Source organism: Schistocerca piceifrons, chromosome 5, assembly GCF_021461385.2.
Source record: "Schistocerca piceifrons isolate TAMUIC-IGC-003096 chromosome 5, iqSchPice1.1, whole genome shotgun sequence".
Classification (NCBI taxonomy): Eukaryota; Metazoa; Arthropoda; class Insecta; order Orthoptera; family Acrididae; genus Schistocerca; species Schistocerca piceifrons.
Genome location: NC_060142.1, coordinates 34,011,153 through 34,028,426, shown reverse-complemented (window position 1 = coordinate 34,028,426; position 17,274 = coordinate 34,011,153).

The following is a 17,274-nucleotide window of genomic DNA, read 5'->3' as shown; positions in this document are numbered from 1 at the left end:
AATGAAATGATCGTATGGCATTGTTAACCAGGATGCCCCATTCAGGGAGTTCGGCCACTGTATTGCAAGTCCTTTTTAGTTGATGCCACTTCAGTGACTTGCAAGTCAATGATGATGAAAATGATGATGATGGAGGCAGAAAACCCAGTCCCCTGCCAGGAATCCAACCAAGCCCCCCTGCGTGGTAGGCTGTAATGCTACTGCTACACTACGGAAGCGGGCAACATAACACAAGATATATAGAACAAAGAATATAACAGAAGCTGACTGACGTAAAGACAACTTTCGTTAGTAAAAGGCACTTGTCTCCCATTTTGTGTATTATGCGGTGTGTCTAAGGACCACTTAACTTTCTTCTGCAATCTCTTTAGTTGTTTTGAGTGAAAAGGATTTGATATGCAGAATTCTTCTTTCCATATCACACAAATAACACGCTGAATGTTTAACTAAGCACTTATAATAATGAAAATCTCTCCTCCTGACAAGAAACCTAATGTCACCGAAACGATGTGGCCACACAGAGGCACTGTATCCTCATCTCAAAAAGTAGACATACGTTTTAGTGACGAGTTAATATATCATAAAAAATAAGATTTTTAATTCATATTGTGCGCTTACATATTTACGTACGAATAATCTTACCAGTTTCAAATAACTTCCGGGAATTCAGCCAGGTAACACTTTCAGCGACCGCCGATATTTCGGCGGGAGAACACCCCGCCATTTTCAAGGCAAACTGCAACGGACAAGCGGCGTACATGCAAATTTAATACCTCGGTTCTCGGACAGAAGCAGGAAAGATAACACACACACACACACACACACACTGAACACTAGTGCCACCAAAGATGACCAAAGTCAGAGCTATCGATAGTGAGACTATGAATTCGCAGGGGTGGCAGCATTGACTCTGTTCCTCTGTATTTTGACAAGGGAGAGAGCCGGATTCCAAACAGAGTTTAAACAGAAACCTCCATCCCTGTTAACGAGGCTGCTCGCTAATGTAATCTCAACTGCCTCCCTAATGACACTGTCCCAATAGCTGGACGTGCATGCCAATATCTCGGTACTCACACCGACTTGTACTTACAAGCTAATAGTTGTCACCATTCGGCTCAGCGTGAAGGGGTACTTCGTACCTTGGTACACAGGGCACATGTCGTTTCTGACGCTGAGACTTTGCCAGCTGAGCTGTCCCATCTTGAAGTTACATTTCGTCAAAATGGTTATAGTGATAGACAGATTGAACTTGCATTGCGCTATCGACCAACTGTACAACGGGTGATTGATGATAATTCTGAGTCAACACCTAAGTTTACTGCCTTTTTGCCTTACGTACGAAACACGTCCAATAAGATCGGTCGTATTTTACGGAAATACGATGTGAAATGTGTTTTCCGACCTCCATCTAAAATTAGAGCACTTTTGAGTTCCGTTAAGGATGACCTTGGACTGCGTAAGGCGGGTGTATATCGTATTCCTTGTAGCTGCGGCATGGCATATATTGGTCAAACTATCAGGACCGTGGAGGACAGATGTACTGAGCATAAACGGCATACACGATTACAGCAGCCAAATAGATCTGCTATTACCGAACATTGCTTGGATACTGGTCACCCCATTTTATATAATAACACCGAGATATTGGCATGCACGTCCAGCTATTGGGACAGTGTCATTAGGGAGGCAGTTGAGATTAAATTAGCGAGCAACCTCGTTAACATGGATGGAGGTTTCTGTTTAAACTCTGTTTGAAATCCGGCTCTCTCCCTTGTCAAAAAACAGAGGAACAGAGTCAATGCTGCCTCACCTGCGAATTCTTAGTCTCACTATCGATAGCTCTGACTTTGGTCATCTTTGGTGGCACTAGTGTTCAGTGTGTGTGTGTGTGTGTGTGTGTGTGTGTGTGTGTGTGTTATCTTTCCTGCTTCTGTCCGAGAACCGAGGTATTAAATTTGCATGTACGCTGCCTGTCCGTTGCAGTTTGCCTTGAAAATGGCGGGGTGTTCTCCCGCCGAAACATCGGCGGTCGCTGAAAGTGTTACCTGGCTGAATTCCCGGAAGTTATTTGAAAGTTGTATACGCCAGGAGAAACTCAGGTCTCACAATCTTACCAGTTGTTTCACTCGATGATGAAAGTACAAACAGAGAATTAGGTGACGGGAAAACCAGGCCGCCTTGGCAGCACTGTGGCCCAGATAAAGGCGCAGACTTCTCAGCGAAAGATGGCGACCCTGTGAGCTCAGTGTTCCTTTCTCTGGCACAAGAAACTGTGGAGCGCGATGCGATCAACGACACGCCAAGGCCCTTCATTTTGGAGTAAAGTTGAAGCTGTTCCTTGGAAGAGCGATGGCATCGTGGTTAAATTTTATATTTTTATTGTTGTACCTGACATTTGAAACGTATGTACTGTAGATACAATCTAACGAAGCCTTACCAGCATTGAAATAGTTCAAATAAGCATGCAACAGCAAATTTATTGAGTAATTCAGTACTCCGGGGGTAGACAACGACCAGCAATGTTATCATAACCTATGTACAGGTGAAACAGCCGAAATATTTTCAACTATGAATGTGCGCTGGATATTCTGGATGTGGTGAACGTTATAATGATCACGAATGGGGAAGTTTCAGTCCCCATACGGTACACAAGCGCTGGTTGCATTGTCTAAGCGTTCCTGCAGACAGATATCGCTACGGTGTTTTGGGTATCCCCAACTGGGGTATACAGTGCAAACGCTGACAGTCGGTTGCTCTAAACACCTAGTAACTTTTAGTCGTCCGTTCCCTTTATTGTCAAAGCAACGACACACTGTAGGAGCATTAAATGTCTGCATCTGTTACGGATGTATTGTTCCTGTGGAACGTCTGCAACTGCTCTTTCTGTTGTAACGACATAGTGATGATATTTCTTGTAGAAGTCTAAATATAGACATTCTAAAATATTATTGGATAATCTAACTGGAAGAACGTTAACCACACCCCTAAAGAAGAGCTCTGGCACGTTGCAGTCAAGTGACCCTCCACTTCTGACGCAATTCATGCCAGTGAAGTGCTGTGTACGTACCAGTCATGTCTGTGGAATTAGCTCATGGGGACAGATTGACGTGAAGGCTTGAAGATTGGCGGGAAAGAAGCTGTGTGTTTGGATGTGCCCATGGCTACACCATGACTGAACTTCACCCATTTGTAAGACTCGCAGTCATATGACAAGGTATACACACTGAGACAAAACAAAAAAACGACGTTCTGTGATAGTATAATGCGAATGGGACGGTTAGCTGGTTGGATTATTTGGGGGAGGTGACCAGAAGGCGAGGTCATCGGTCCCATCGGATTAGGAAGGGATAGAGAAGGAAGTCGGCCATGCCCTTGCAAAGAAAGGAACCGTTCCGGCATTTGCCTGAAGCGATTTAGGGAAATGACGGAAAACCTAAATCAGGATGTCTAGATGCGGATCTCAACCGTCGTCCTCCAGAATGCGAGTCATGTGCTAACCACTGGGCCACCTCGCTCGGTGAATGGGACGGAAGTCGGTAGATGTACAGACATATAGATGGTTACAATTTCAGAAAAAATGCATGATTTTTTTCAAGGGAAAGAGCTTGACACATTGAGCAAGTCAATAACGTGTTAGTTCACCTCTAGCCCGTATGAAAGAAGTTATTCGGCTTGGTATTTATTGATAGAGTTGCTGGATATCCACCTGAGGGATATCGTGTCAGGTTCTGTCCAATTGGCGCGTTGGCTGAAATCAGGACCCTGCCCATAGTCTTCCAAACCTTCCAAATTGGGAAGAGACCCGGAGACCTTGCTGGTCATCGTACGGTTTTGCTAGCACGAAGCCAAGCAATAGAAACTCTTTCCATGCGCGGGCAGGCATTATCTTGCTGAAATGTAACTCTAGGATGGCTTGCCCCGAAGGGCAACTAAACGGTGAGCTGAATATCGTCGACGTACCGCTGTGCTGTAAGTGCGCTGTTGATGACAATCGAAGGGATCCTGCTATGAAAATAAATGGCAACGCAGACCATCAATCCTGATCATCGGGTTGTATCGCGGGCGACAGTCGGGCTGGTATCCAACTACACTCCCAGGCGTCTTTAAATACGTCTTCGCTGGCTATCGGCGGTCATTTCGAAGAGGATCTCGTCACTGAACACAGTTCTACTACAATCCATGAGATTCCAGGGCGAAGACGTGTCTGTAGACGCTCTAGACAGCGGCGGGATACCAGTCTGACTGTCGCCCGCCATACGGCCCGACAACCAGGAGTTATGGTCCGGAGTGCCACTTCTTTTCATAGCAGGACGGATTTGATTACCAGCCGTGACGACGTCACATCACAGCGCTACGTCGACGATACTGTACACCCCATTCTGTTATTGTTCATGGCAAGCTGTCCTCAGGTTACATTTCAACACAAGAATAACCGCCCGCACACAACGAGAGATTCTACTGCTTGACTCCGTGCTTGCCATACCCTACCTTCGCCAGCAATGTCGCTGTATCTCTTCCCAACTGAGAACGTTTGGAGCATTATGGGCAGGGCCCTCCAAATAGCTCGGGATTTGGACGATCGCCGGCCTATGTGGCCGAGAGGTTCTAGGCGCTTCAGTCTGGAACCGCGCGACCGTTACGGTCGCAGGTTCGAATCCTGCCTCGGGCATGGATGTGTGTGATGTCCTTAGGTTTGTTAGGTTGACGTAGTTCTAAGTCTAGGGGACTGATGACCTCAGATGTTAAGTCCCATAGTGCTCAGAGCCATATGAACCATTTTGAATTTCGACGATCTAACGCCAGTTGGGCAGAATTTGGCACGATATCCCTTGGAGTACATGCAACAACTCTGTCAATCAATGCCAAGGCTAAGGACAGCTTATATAAGGAAAAGAGGTGGACCAATTCGTTATTCACTCGTTCAGTTTGTGCAGCTCTTTCTCTTGAATAAATAATCCAATTGTTCTCAAATTTTAGTTATTTGTTTGTCTCTACGCGTACATCACATCAACAGATTCCGGTCCCATTCTGATAGGTCCTTCCTGGCGCGTTTATTTTTTCTGGTTTTCTTTTGTCAGAGAGCATAATCACAATGCTTGTAACGAAATCCTCAGTGACAACCCTGGACAAGAATGTCACGCCTTGGCAAAGCTGTTTGGTTTCAGACCCGATGTAATTTGCTGCTGTCAGTGAATACCTGTGCATCTCAGCCAGTCGGTTGTACTGTGTTGTTTTGGGAGCCCACCAATTATGTTACTGTGAACGTGAACCAGTGTTTATTTCAGCGTCGTCGGTGGTCTTTATCTTCCACATTCAGGACGAACACGCTGCGGAGCTGCACGTGTACTGGCCTATTTTGATGAGCACTCGCGCACACTATCGCACATCTGCTGTCCCATAAAATCATCGGATCTTAAGTCCATAGCAAAAAAAAAAAAAAAAACTGATAATGTTTGATGTATAGCAATCACCATAGGTCTAACGTAGCAGTTAGTATCATCGCAATTTGGTAGCTATGCGGCATCTGATCATCACTGAGTGGCTTCAGCTGGATATGTTGCGCCCGTTGTAGCCTGTGAACAGTCTTCGTCGTCAAACTGGCGCCAATATAATGGTTACAATGTATGAGTTTAGCGCCATTAACGCGCCATGTCTTGAGGATGAATAATATGTTGTCCGCGACACTTGTATCCATGACTAAGCTGTATGTGCCTCTGTGTGTAATGGCCTCCCGCTATGTACCCAACTCCAAACGTCCGCCGGCCCAAGTGGCCGTGCGTTTCTAGGCGCTGCAGTCTGTAACCGCGAGACCGCTACGGTCGCAGGTTCGAATCCTGCCTCGGGCATAGATGTGTGTGATGTCCTTAGGTTAGTTAGGTTTGAGTAGTTCTAAGTTGTAGGGGACTGATGACCTCAAAAGTTGAGTCCCGTAGTGCTCAGAGCCATTTCAACCGTTTGAAGGAAACGTCCCTTACACTTAGCTAACTTCGCAATGTTCGCCTGTAAATTGGCTGAGATGGAACTGCAGTTACTGCCAGCAGCAGTAATTATTATTTTAACAGTCCTCGCTAGCCCCTGTCGGTTAGAACTTTTCAACGACCATGGCACACCATTCCCCGTAGACAGATTGGATAGTCTGTACTGATGAAGTGACAACTTTGCTCACGGTGTGGACACGGCCACGTCCATGCACTGTATTTCCGCCAGTCTGTCGCGTCTCTGCGTCGACCCATCTAAGACTAAACGCAAATTGTCACGTGTATAGCACGTGTGACGTGACACGACACTACAGCGAGACGCGCACGTTCCGCACGTGTCGCGCGGGTCCAGCGCATATTGAGACGCGTACACAATACGAGTACTTTGCACGCGCCGGTTGGCGACGCTCTGCGCTGACAGAAACGATGCGCGCGCACACTGTAATCTTTCTCAAACGATTTTACACAAACTATTCCTTGATTCTATCGTTATATGTCATCTTCGCAGCTATGGACTGTGTGGCTGGTCCCGGCGGGGGTTCGAGTCCTCCCTCGGGCATGGGTGTGTGTGTGTGTTTGTTCTTAGGATGATGTAGGTTAAGTAGTGTGTAAGCTTAGGGACTGATGACCTTAGCAGTTAAGTCCCATAAGATTTCACACACATTTGAACATTTTTTTATCATCTCCATGACGAAGTGCCTATCATATCGCTAATGGTCATACTCATTGTGGTATACATGTTTTAGTAAGACGCTACGCAAAATTCGAAAAGTTTGCAATGTAAAATAGGGGTCGCTATGATTGTGCGTTTGGCGCGTATTACACGATGCTGCGTATGAAATTTAGCTAATATACTGAATTTTTCTTTAGACTTGGGAGGAAGTCTATCTGTCTCCGATCTCGAGAAAACGGATCCTATGTAGGGCGCACACTCCCGATCTCAAGCCCGCGAGAATGAAATATTCACAACAACCCTCACATCTCCTAAACCACTCGAGACATCGGAACGAGAGTTTGGCGAATGATAGCACACGAGGAGGAGATCATTTTGCCAGTTCGTAAACACGCGGAACTTTCTTATAAAAAAATGGCTCTGAGCACTATGGGACTTACGTTCTGAGGTCATCAGTCCCCTAGAACTTAGAACTGCTTAAACTTAACTAACCTAAAGACATCACACACATCCATGCCCGAGGCAGGATTAGAACTTGCGACCGGAGCGGTCGCGCGGTTCGAGACTGTAGCGTCTAGAACCGCTCGGCCACAACGGCCGTCTTTCTTTTATATATATATATATATATATATATATATATATATATATATATATATATATATATATATGGAACTACTGACGGCCGTGGGAGAGCCAGTCCTGACAAAACTCTACCATCTGGTGAGCAAGATCTATGAAACAGGCGAAATACCCTCAGACTTCAAGAAGAATATAATAATTCCAATCCCAAAGAAAGCAGGTGTTGACAGATGTGAAAATTACCGAACTATCAGTTTAATAAGTCACAGCTGCAAAATACTAACGCGAATTCTTTACAGACGAATGGAAAAACTAGTAGAAGCCAACCTCGGGGAAGATCAGTTTGGATTCCGTAGAAACACTGGAACACGTGAGGCAATACTGATCTTACGACTTATCTTAGAAGAAAGATTAAGGAAAGCCAAACCTACGTTTCTAGCATTTGTAGACTTAGAGAAAGCTTTTGACAATGTTAACTGGTATACTGTCTTTCAAATTCTGAAGGTGGCAGGGGTAAAATACAGGGAGCGAAAGGCTATTTACAGTTTGTACAGAAACCAGATGGCAGTTATAAGAGTCGAGGGACATGAAAGGGAAGCAGTGGTTGGGAAGGGAGTAAGACAGGGTTGTAGCCTGTCCCCGCTGTTGTTCAATCTGTATATTGAGCAAGCAGTAAAGGAAACAAAAGAAAAATTCGGAGTAGGTATTAAAATTCATGGAGAAGAAATAAAAACTTTGAGGTTCGCCGATGACATTGTAATTCTGTCAGAGACAGCAAAGGACTTGGAAGAGCAGTTGAATGGAATGGACAGTGTCTTGAAAGGAGGATATAAGATGAACATCAACAAAAGCAAAACAAGGATAATGGAATGTAGTCTAATTAAGTCGGGTGATGCTGAGGGAATTAGATTAGGAAATGAGGCACTTACAGTAGTAAAGGAGTTTTGCTATTTGGGGAGCAAAATAACTGATGATGGTCGAAGTAGAGAGGATATAAAATGTAGGCTGGCAATGGCAAGGAAAGCGTTTCTGAAGAAGAGAAATTTGTTAACATCCAGTATTGATTTAAGTGTCAGGAAGTCATTTCTGAAAGTATTCGTATGGAGTGTAGCCATGTATGAAAGTGAAACATGGACGATAAATAGTTTGGACAAGAAGAGAATAGAAGCTTTCGAAATGTGGTGCTACAGAAGAATGCTGAAGATTAGATGGGTAGATCACATAACTAATTAGGAAGTATTGAATAGGATTGGGGAGAAGAGAAGTTTGTGGCACAACTTGACCAGAAGTAGGGATCGGTTGGTAGGACATGTTCTGAGGCGTCAAGGGATCACCAATTTAGTATTGGAGGGCAGCGTGGAGGGTAAAAATCGTAGGGGGAGACCAAGAGATGAATACACTAAGCAGATTCAGAAGGATGTAGGTTGCAGTAGGTACTGGGAGATGAAAAAGCTTGCACAGGATAGAGTAGCATGGAGAGCTGCATCAAACCAGTCTCAGGACTGAAGACCACAACAACAACAACATATATATATATATATATATATATATATATATATATATATACCAGCAGTTATACTTCCTTTTTAATTTTTTTCAAACTCCGGTGACTGTAATTTTTTAAGAGTTATCGACAGCTAGTGAAACAAGAGTTTCCTAGTATGAAAATAAACATGAAATTCCTTCTCTTATATTTCTGCAAAACCGACACTATGAGGTTTTTCGTAAGCTATTGAGCTCTCTGATTGCCAATTAGTTGTTTAATGAGGCACTTTGTTCCAGAATTCTGTCGCAATAGCTGCTGTGATATGAGTTTGTGTAAATTAAACCTGTCAGCAAGAGAAATGTGGCCGTTAGTCATAAATGGTGATGCTGCTTCGAATGGGAAAAGGTTTACAATTCCCACAAATATAAATTGCCAATTCCGTTGGAAATCTGGTTGAATCCCCGTAACCCATAGTGTTTTTAACACTGAGCTGGTAGAATGGAAGGATTTTATTCCTTCGCTTGATCTGAGCAGTATTAAAATAATGACGATCGGGCGAAATGGTAGGCACATGTCAGATGCTGGTTACCCATCTACGGCTTGCCAAATTGGCAGTGTGTGATTCGCGAATAAAATAGTTGTTACTGTGAAACATAAACAATTGATCTGTCGCACAACACAATTGTCTGTGTATTGCCAGCAGCTGAGAATAATGCGAGCGACAGGAATGCGGAAGCTAGCCATGTGTGCCTTGTGCGCGGGAGTTCACGTCGTTCGAAAAACATTGTCATGAAAGAAGATGTGCCTTTGTCAGCTTTACATTTCAACAAATTAAATATATCTAATCACCACACTGTTTCAGGATATTCCTACTTTCTTAATAATACAGTCCATTTTTTTATTTGTGTAGCCTGTTGTATAATTAGTTTATTAATGCTCATAATGTGTATGCTACTATTGAAATGCTTTTTTTCATCACAGCGAGCCAATTAAAATATTGTTATTTGTGACTGCTTTTCGATTGTTTCTAGCTTGCAGTGGAAATGTGATCTCCCCACAGGTACACAGCATAATGTCTCTTATTAAAAAAATTAAAAAAAAGGTTCAAATGACTCTTAGCACTATGCGACTTAACATCTGAGGTCATCAGTCCCCTAGAACTTAGAACTACTTAAACCTAACTAACCTAAGGACATCACACACATCCCTGCCCAAGGCAGGATTCGAACCTGCGACCGTAGCGGTGGCGCGGTTGCAGACTGAAGCGCCTAGAACCGCTCTACCACTCCAGCCGGCTCTCTTATTACATGCGTATCCAAGTAACGATATCGAAACTTGTGTACTTCATATTTTGGACGCTTTGTACTAGAAGCACAAAGGGGTCGTATCTGTGGTAATTACGCCGTTTCGACTTTTTGCAAGAGATCGTAGAGATACGACAGCATAACAGGTATCAAGTAGATAACCTTGTTTTATTTTCCTGCCTTGCTTCTAAATCACGTGATTTCCTAATATTCCTTACTTCCTTATTCAGTACCCTCCCAATGAACCGTCTGTCCCTTCTTACGATCTGAAAACATTGTGGAAGCAGAAGATATAATCCGAGTTGCTAATGGTTCACCAGTTGTTCTTGACCAAAGAAAAAACAAAACAAAACAACTGTATAGATATATGTAACGGAAAACTATTACGTATTAAGGAAAAGTGATGTTCAGATGTCTGTGAAATCTTCTGGGACGTAACTGCTAAGGTCATCAGTCCCTAAGCTTACACACTACTTAACATAAATTATTCTAAGGACAAACACACACATCCATGCCCGAGGGAGGAGTCGCACCTCCGCCGGGACCAGCCGCACAGTCTATGACTGTAGAAAAGAGATGGAGCGCTGAAACGGCGAAAAGCCAAACACTAATGAGCGATAATATAATTTAGTATACAGTTAAGGCCGCATTTTTCGGATGCCCGATACCTCCACTGCCCATAAGCGCCATGCTGAAGTGAGCGTATGGTAGGAGCGCCTCCTTGCTCCCCGCCTCACCCCTCCCGTAGTGCTCGCGTCACGTGCGGCGCGAGAAACTGTGCCACAACCACAACGCCGAGCGACCTGGCGCAGGCGAATGTCGCGTCCCATTCGCGTCGCGTCCCAGTTTGCCCGGTCCCATTTGAATGTGTCTCAATTTGCGCGGCGGAGGTTCTAGTCCTCCCTCGGGCATGGGTGTGTGTGTTTGTCCTTAGAATAATTCATGTTAAGTAGTGTGTAAGCTCAGCGACTGATGACCTTAGCAGTTACGTCCCATAAGATTTCAGACACCTGTTCAATTTGCGCCTAGCGTTACTGCGGCTGATAAGACCGACTTGTAAATACACACTACTTCATTGCCAAGAATTACGTCGGCAATGGAGGATCATACGAGGGCCTCGTACCAGTTCTATGCCCACAAAAGTACGGAGACAACGCAAGAAATGCATGCCTGAACTTAACTACGGATGCTTGCCTAGCCTGCAGCTTGCGCTTTGTATTTTATCAGAAACCACATTTGTGATATGCCCTTTATATGTAAGTATCAGTCGTGGTCGAAACAGTGTTCTTTATAGTTGTGAGTGAGTTATGTCGGGCTCAGTGAATTAGAACGTGAGGCCTGTATGGTGAGTCCTTCAGTAACCGAGGCAGTCGTTGTGTTTGGTGCTTCAAGAGGAACCATGTCGAAGATTTGCACCGCATTGAAGGAAACAGGAGAAATGTCATCTGCTAAGTCATAACACAGACAAAAGTCTGTTTCGAGTGACCATGACGGGCGGTTCTTGAATAGGACTGAGACGAAAAATAAAAGTGACTGCAGACCTGAATCTCGCATACACGAAACCTGTCAGCACCAAAACAACACGAAAGGACTCCATAAGCAGCGAACTGCAGTGAGAGCTGAAAATCCGAAAGCATCAGTGATGCAAATACCCGTAACGCAAATACACATAACGGGAAAAATTTGGCTCTGAGTTCATAACGCTCAGACCATAGAGCAATAGCCCGCCCGGCTATCCGCATGGTCTGACGCACTGCTTCCCGAGAAGAAAGGCGTGCCGGTCCCCGGCACGAATCCGCCCAGCGGATTAATGTCGAGGTCCAGTATGCAGGCCAGCCTGTGGCTTGTTTCTAAGCCGGATTTCCATCTGCATGGCGAATGCGGGCTGGTTCCCCTTATTCCGCCTCAGTTACACTATGTCGGCGATCGCTGCGCAAACACTGTCTCCACGTACGCGTACACTGTAATTATCACCCAAACATTGGGGCTACACTCGTCCGGTGAGAGACGTTTCCGGGGGAGTCCACTGGGGGCCAAACCGCACAATAACCCTGCGTTCGGTGTGGGGCGGCGATGGGGTGGGTGGAGTGCTGTGGCCTACTGTCGGCTACGGTGGGTCGAAGCCTCTCCGTCGTGTCTAGGTCCCCAGTTCAATACACACAATAGAGCAATGGAAGAATGTCATTTGGTCGGATGAGTCTTATTTCGCATTGTTTCCTACTCCTCGCCGAGTTTACGTCCCACGGGTGAAACAAGGCTAGGATTTGGTGAAGATGTGAGCAACCGTATCGTGGCATTCCATGGGCCTCGTTGTTGCACTGCGATATTGCATTAGTGCTAAAGGTTACTACATGACTATTTCGGTTGATCGCGTCCGTCTCATATTTATTCTCCAAAGCTGATGCTGTGTTCGAAGACGATAGGACCCCCACTCACACAGGTAGCAACGGCAAGGACTGGTTGTGTGAACACGAGGATGAATCATGGCGTTTCTCATACAGACTTTGTGGTCTAGTTTGGAGAGAAGCGTACGTGGTCCGTATCCACCTCCATCGTAGTTATCTGAACTTGGACTATTTTCCTGGAAGAATGGTGTAAAATACCCTTGAAAACCGCGCACGACCTGCATTTATCCATTTGGAGGCGACTGGAAGCTGTTTCGAAAGTCAACGGTTATTCTACCCCTTATTAGGCATGCTAATGTGTTCGTGCTGTTTTCGTATTTTTTCCCGCCTCCAGTATTACAGCGCTCCATAGCGACCTGTGCACACTATCAAGGGAGCGACTATTACTCTTTTTGGAGAGCTTACATTTATCAGCCAGGTAACTAATAGTCTCAAGCAAATTTCACCCTACGAATTTTGTTTCTTAAAGTTGTAGCATAATCCTAGTAACTGCAAATGTATTTCTGTTCTGACAGTTTCCACAACTGAAACTTGCAGGACCAAGTGCACTGAGCTTAACGGAGGTCATGAAACAAAGTAATGTACAAAGTTCTAACTGCTTTACCAATTATACGTTCTTGTAGCGCCTTTCTAACTAGATAGCTAAATAGCTCAGTATCTCTTGATTCACTCACAGCGGCTTCACGAAGTCATTTAAATCTTTTAACAACGATATGTAATATTTCGCTATTTGCGAATATTTCGTCCGAAATCTGTAAGTTTACATTGTGATTGATCAAGTCAGCATCTTCTTGACTTGTCGAGAACAAGTAAGGCAACTGGTCAGTGAAACATAAGATGTGTTACAAGGAATTCTGTGTGTATCAAAAGAAAAGAAAAAAAACACGACTTGGTGTGTCATGTACAAGAGGGAACAATCCATCACGATATTGCACTTTCTGCGACTAACTCGTGTTCCAGATGTTGTTGGCAATATTTTGTTGCTCATTAATTTTCACTTAACGTGTATTGACTGAATTTAAGTCAGATCGTTCATTAATATTATTAATCGTTATTCATTTAGGGGAATTCGATTGTTTCTCTACTGTTTTCACATCTTATTTCTCATTTGCCTTCGTGGAATTTTCTTGAACTTCTAGATACGGTTCTTTGTATTAAAGTCGTTCATAGAATATGTTGTTATAGTAAGAGGAGGGGCTTAGATTATTTGTTGATTTTATAAATCGGGTTAAAAGTTTTATTCGTTTAAAAAAAGGGCCTTCATAATTTATTAACGTCGAAAGAATGTAACGTTCATATTGACCATTTCGTGCCCTCAAGTTTGTCAATAGTTCATCGATACTCAAATGGTGACACTCGCCTTCCGACAGTGCACATATCTTCGAGCTTCGCAATCACTCGTACTGATTCATGAGCCCATCCTTCGTCCCTTCCTTCGTCTTCGTGCCGCGAATCCGGTTGTAAACGCTACCGCGCTAACGCAATGGCCCCTTCCTTTTCTTGTGTAGCCAGCAAGGTCTTCGGGAGGACCAGCGCACTGTTTTCCGCGTATCAGAGGCGCATCTCTTTTGCAGCAGTCACGCAACTTGATGTATTGCAGCATGTTCACTTGGGTGTGAATGCATTGATCACTCCTCTGTTTGCTCTTTCGCTGCAAATGAGACGAACGCTGTTGTAACCTTCCACACTTTTTGTTTTACACGACACGCTCAATAACGTTTCTCCAACAGTGCACTAAGTTGCAACTCTATACTTGAAAGAATTAAGCGGACACCTGCACCACTCCCTCTCCGCCGTCCTTCCACATCTGAACTTGACAGCAACCATCACAATAACTTGTACTGTCACCTCTGCGAATGGATTTGTTCCTGTCGAGGATCCAAAGGTTGCGGGTCTACAATGTTGTCCATCCGTCTCGGTGTGTTCATTCATTAATATGGTTCCAACCAGAAAATAGTAAACAGAATACTTCGTAAGGATAGCGGTTTCATTAATATGGATCCAACCAGGAAATAGTAAACAGAATACTTCGTAAGCATAGCGGTTTCGAGGAGAGGATAAAAAACGCCAAGCAGGCCGTGGAAAAAGTGTTTCCGACAGAATAGGCACATACGGCAGATGGACTAAAATGTGGAATCACCGTACACACAAGACATTACCGGAGATGATACGATGAAGGAAAACCGTTGGCATATAAAGCAGCTTCCAGTCGTCTCAAAATGAATAAGAAAAGGACTTGCACGGTTTTTATGGGAATCTTATGCCATTCTTCTTGTGAAATGTCAGTAAGTTCAGATAATGATGATGGAGGTGGATTGTGATCGCGAACCCTCCTCTCCAAACTAGACGACAAAGGGCCACTAACACTAAGATCTGGTAGCCAGGGGATACGCGACAGTTCTTTCTCGTTGTAACTAAACCAATTCTCGACGATGCGAACTGTGTAAAAAGGACCCTGTCGTCATGGAACCCAACATCACTTTCGGGGAACAAATATTATACCACGGGATGGACCTGATTAACCAAAATGGGTACATACGCTATGTGATCAAAGGTATCGGGACACCTGGCTCAAAATGACTTACAAGTTCGTGGCGCCCTCCATCGGTAATGCTGGAATTCAATACGGTCTTGGCCCTACCTTAGCCTTGATGACAGCTTTCACTCTCGCAGGTACACGTTCAGTCAGGTGCTGGAAGGTTTCTTGGGGAATGGCAGCCCATTCTTCACGGAGTGCTACACTGAGGACAGGTATCGATGTCGGTCGGTGAGGCCTGGCACGAACTCGGCGTTCCAAAACATCCCAAAGGTGTTCTACAGCATTCAGGTCAGGACTCTGTGCAGGCCAGTCCATTACAGGGATGTTATTGTCGTGTAACCATTCCGCCACAGATCGCGCATTATGAGCAGGTGCTCGATGGTGTTGAAAGATGCAATCGCCTTCCCTGAATTGCTCTTCAACAGTGGCAAGCAAGAAGGTAGTTAAAACATCAATTTACGTCTGTGCTGCGATAGTGCCACGCAAAACAACACAACTCCTCCGAGCTGATCAAATACAATAACGTAACCTGCAGGCTTATATATTTCTCGCTTCCATATTTTACTCCGACCCCAGTATGAGGGTCTGCTGGAGCATTATGCTGCGGTGGCGACAGTTCATGCACATCATTTCATCTGGCAATCACTGCCCAGAATTTTTTAAATCTCGCTGTCAATTTCTGCTAAACCGCGAGGTCATAGGAGTTTATTAATAGTAGGGTGGTTGCCATTGTTGTTGGACACTGACGATGTGACCTGGTTCAACCGCAGCTGATTTGATCCCGTTCTTTAACATGCCAAAATTAGCATCTGAGAGGCCAATGTGATTATGAAATCAGCGTCACGGTGTATTGGCTGTATGTGTTTTGTCTGCATTTCGTGCGTTATCAGCTTCTCTGTTGTAGCCAGGCGTTAAGTTGCATGTGCCTAGCTGGTACAGCCAGTCAGATTTGTTGACGGATAGGGGCTCGCCGATTTACTGTCTTGTGCCTGTGTTTTTTTTTTTTTTTTTTTTTTTTTTTGTTTAAGATCACTGGGGTTTCACTAGGCATGGCCTGCACCTCAATAGGTATGGGAAGGGGAGGCTGGCTAAGCTTATAGGTGACAGTGTAGTCGGTGGTGGTGGTGGTAGTGGTATCACTCATGGAAAAATTCCTGTAGTAGTTGGTGTTAGAGCTGCACCTTTCTTAGACTGAAGTCAGCTGATAGGTATACCTGCTTAAATGAAGTGCCTCTAACTAAGGGCTCACCTCCAGAGGATGTAATGTTTCCAAGTAGAGAAGGAATTAGCATATTTCATCAAAATATAAGAGGTATTAGAGATAAAGTTTGTGAACTGCTAATAGATGTTAACTCTGAAATTATTGGTATATCAGAGCGCCACTTAAATAATTTGATAATTCAGAGGCTTCCTTTACCAGGCTACAGATTACCTGGCTGTTTCTCAAGGAGTTCCTTGCGGGGTGGGGGAGTGGCTCTGTAGGTAAAAAACAGTATTTCATTTGAGTCCATAGACGTATCACGACACTGCGATGAACAGATATTTGAAAGGTGTGGAGCATTAGTTGAATTTAGTGAAACTAACCTCCTAATTGCTGTTGTTTATAAGTCCCCTAACTCCGACTTCAGAGCATTTTTGCTTAAGCTAGAGAGGGTTCTTGACTCACTTTGTAGGAAGTACCAGAAAGTAGTTATATGTGGTGACTTCAATATTAATTTTGTACATTATTGTGCAAGAAAAAGGATGTTGGTAGATCTCCTAAATTCATATGATCTGATGCAAACTGTGTTTTTTCCAACTAGGGTGCAGGGGAACAGTAGCACAGTCATAGACAACATTTTTATTCATTCTTCATTACTAGATGGGCATTCTGTTAGTAAAAAGGTGAATGGCCTTTCAGACCATGATGCACAAATTTTAACACTAAAAGGTTTTTGTACTCAAATCAATGTCGTATTTAATTACAAACTACGTACGAAAGTTAATCCAACAGCAATAGAGAGTTTTTCAAAACTCGTCGAGGGACAAGAGTGGCAAGATGTTTATAGTGCCGATAATATAGATGATAAATACAATGCTTTCCATAACACATTTCTCATGCTCTTTGAGAGTCGCTTTCCATTAGAACATTCTAAACGGGGTACTATCAGTAATGGACAGCCCGGTTGGCTCACTAGTGGGATAAGGATATCATGTTGAACAAAGCGGGAATTATATCAAAATGTTAGAAGTAGTCACAATCAAGCTACAGTAGCCCATTACGAACAGTATTGTAAGGTGCTTAAAAATGTTATTAGCAAGGCAAAAAGT